At 40.6% G+C, this 3,535-nt stretch overlaps 1 pseudogene; it reads left to right on the top strand.

Moving 5' to 3' along the window:
• The first annotated feature begins 2,487 nt into the window (after window positions 1–2,487).
• On the top strand, window positions 2,488–3,032 carry LOC105978740 (annotated as a pseudogene).
• The last annotated feature ends 503 nt before the right edge of the window (window positions 3,033–3,535 follow it).

Genomic DNA, 3,535 nt, shown 5'->3' with positions numbered 1-3,535 from the left:
CATTGTGAATGAAGGGGAGTGTGGAGTGGAGACCCAGAGCCCATGTGTAAGCAATCGGACATCCCCTTACAGAAGAGTTGCGGGGAGGAGATGAGCCAGTCAGGGTGCAGTGTAGCACAGATGAAACATAAAACTTTCCACTAGTTCTTTAATGCTTCCTTCCCGCCCGCCCCCCACCCCCCCACTATCATGATCCCAATTCTACCTTATAAATCCGGCTAGACCAGAGGACGTACATGGGTACAGATAAGACCTGGAAACACAGGGCATCCAGGACAGAGAAACCCCTCGGGGCCAATAATGAGAATAGCAATACCAGGAGGGTAAGGGGAAAGTGGGGTAGAAAGGGGAAACTGATCACAAGGATCTCCATAGATTCCCCTCCCTAGGGGATGGACAACAGAAAAGTGAGTGAAGGGAGACATCAAACAGTGTAAGACATGACAAAATAATAATAATTTGTACATTATCAAGGGTTCATGAGGGAGGGGAAAAATGAGGAGTTGATACCAAGGGCTCAAGTAGAAAGAAAATGTTTTCAGAATGATAATGACAACAAATGTACAAATGTGCTTGACACAATGGATGGATGGATTGTGATAAGAGTTGTATAAGCCCCCAATAAAATGATTTCTAAAAAAAAAAGGAAAAGTTCAGTAGAAAACTGTTTTTCTTTTAATCCTAGGTAAAATGGAAGAGTATATAGAGAAAAATAATTTAAGGAAGAGTGATTAATGCATACATAATGAAATGCATCAGTTCTTAAACTTAAAATCTTTCCCAGTAATTATTGGCATTCTTGTTTTGTTTTGTTTTGGCCTTTACTTTTTTTATCATATATTTGCATACATTTAAACATCATTCTTATCTGCACACTAGAAAAACCAATAGAATAATGAACTCATAAGGCAATGAACCCCTTGAAGAAAGAGATCTTTGTACTGTGGCACCAATACAGTGTCTGATAAATAGATCCCTAGCAAATGTTTATAGAATAGTTGATTCTTAGCAGTGTTCACTTACTGACCACATGAAGATTTTGTATAATTGCAACTTGTGCCCTGGCCCATCATATCTTCTATGCATATAAAAGCTGGACAGTGAATAAGGAAGACCAGAGAAGAATTGATGTATGTGAATGATGGTGTTTCTGAAGAATATTGAATACAACATGGATGAACTGCCAGGAGAACAAACAAATCGGTGTTGGGGGTAAAATACACTCTGAATGCTCCTTAGAAGCATGGATCGCAAGACCTGCTCTCACATGCTCTGGACATGTAATCAGGAGGCTCCAATCCCTGGGGAAGAACATCATGCTTGTAAAGCAGATGATCATCAGAAAGAAAGAAAGAAAACCCACCAGCAGAGTGGATTGATGGTTGCAACAATAAGTTCAAACATAGCAAGGGTTGTGAGAATGGTGAAGGATTGGGCAGCGTCTTGTTTTGTTTTGTATGGGGTCATTATGACTCAGAGCTGACTCAATGCCACCCCAAACAGCACAACGCAGGCAGTACAGTTTTTACACCCAGGTTTTAAGGCACCCAGCCTCTCAGCTGACCTTGAAACCTTCTCATTTTCTACGAGAATTTGACAATTTTTCATCATCATTGCCCAAAACCCATGATGTTCACTGAGGGACCAGAGTCTCTATAACTTCATTCCATCTGATTGTGCTGAAAGGGCTTAAGGGTTTGGCTGAAGAACCCATCGCTGTATTACATGTAAGGAATGTTTCCATATTCCTTTATCATTCCTCATTTTGTTAAGCATCATTGAGTATTTCATAACTTAAAACTATGAGGTACATAATATGTGAATAACCATAGTACTGACAAAATGAACATTCCAAATCTTCACGCCAATGTGCACAAGGGGAAGAGAAGGTATAGTCAGAATAATTGGGAGAGGTTGTTCAAGGTGACTGAGGATGGATCAAGTTTGATACTATAGGAAAGTGCACATTTACCCAGGCATGGCCACCTTTCCTTTCCAACTCGGTGGGAGGCTGCCTGTGAAATCAAGGGCAAAGATCAAATCCACATAAGACAAAGGGCTCCAGATAACTAAACTACACAAAACTGGGATGTTACAAACCAAAATATTTTCTGTTGTCCGAAGAGATGGTGGGAAGAAAAATACAGGGTGGAAACTAGACACCTTCAATCACTGCAGGAGTTTCATGATGCCAACTCCAATCCTTAACATCAAGGATAAACATCCGTAGTGAGGTTTTGGAGAAATGTGAAGAACAGGCAGAAAGCGCCGGGTGTTAAGTTAAAACATTCTCACTTTCTGCCGATATGAACATAACAGTTTTCTGCCAAAATTGTCACATCCTTTTGGCTCCAGCCTTAGTACACCAACAGTGGAATGCAATCTCATACATCTTATTTCCTCCTGGTGAGGATGTTGGGTTCTAATTTTTGCCCATAAAAGCAACAATAAAGCTCTAACTGTAGAGGCCTAAAGTGACCAGCCCAAATGGTTCGCTACTTACTTGACCCAGAAAACCCTGCAAAACCCTGCAAATCAAGAGGGTTGAACCCCTGGGTCCACTTCACAAACACCCGGGAAACTGCCCAGGCCATCAAAGGCATGCATTTCCGGAAAGCCACCAAGCACTTGAAAGACGTCACTCTGCAGAAGCAGGGTCTGCCCTTCTGATGTTACAATGGTGGCATTGGTAGGTGTGCCCAGTGGGGTTGGACTCAGGGTCAGTGGCCCAAAAAGAGTGCTCAATTTTTGCTTCACATGCTGAAAAATTCAGAAAGTCATGCTGAACTGAAGGGTTTAGATGTGGATTCTCTGGTCATTGAGCACATCCAGGTGAACAAAGCCCCCAGGATGCGCCACTGACTTACAGAGCTCATGGTCAGATCAATCCATACATGAGCTCCCCCTGCCACGTTGAAATGAGCCTGACTGAAAAGGAACAAATTGATCCTAAACCAGAAGAGGAGGTTGCACAAAAGAAAAAGATTTCTTAGAAGAAACTGAAGAAGCAAAAACTCATGGCTCGGGAATAAATTAATCTTAAAATAATGAAAGTTTTTTTAAAAAGCAACAATAAACCTAGAAGAGATATCATTTTTTCTTAGAATTCAGCAAAATTCTAAAGCACTGCTTCAAAATAAACCGTGAGCATACCAAGATAACCAGATAATGCTTACTAAGATACAACTCTTTAACTAGCACAGAACTATATTCAATTGGAAATAATAAAAATGCTCTTTTTCAAGATAACAGTTGAATGACTAACAAACACATGAGGAAATGCTCATAATCACTAGACATTCAGGACATGCAAATCAAAACAGTGATGAGATATCAACCTTATACCCAAAATGATAGCTCAATTCCCAAAAAAGAAAGAATAACAAATGCTGGAAAGGGTACAGAGAGATAGGAGGATACTGCTAGTCAGCTTGTAAGTATGTACAACCACTGTGGAAAGCAATATGGCTATTCATAAAGCACTACCAATAGAAGTCCCATACAATCCAGCAATACCTTTGCTGAGCATAGATAG

Source organism: Echinops telfairi, unplaced genomic scaffold (assembly GCF_000313985.2).
Source record: "Echinops telfairi isolate 266 unplaced genomic scaffold, ASM31398v2 ScPeMD7_4;HRSCAF=17, whole genome shotgun sequence".
NCBI lineage: Eukaryota > Metazoa > Chordata > Mammalia > Afrosoricida > Tenrecidae > Echinops > Echinops telfairi.
The sequence above is the reverse complement of the archived record's forward strand: the minus strand, read 5'-3'. Positions and strand labels throughout refer to the sequence as shown.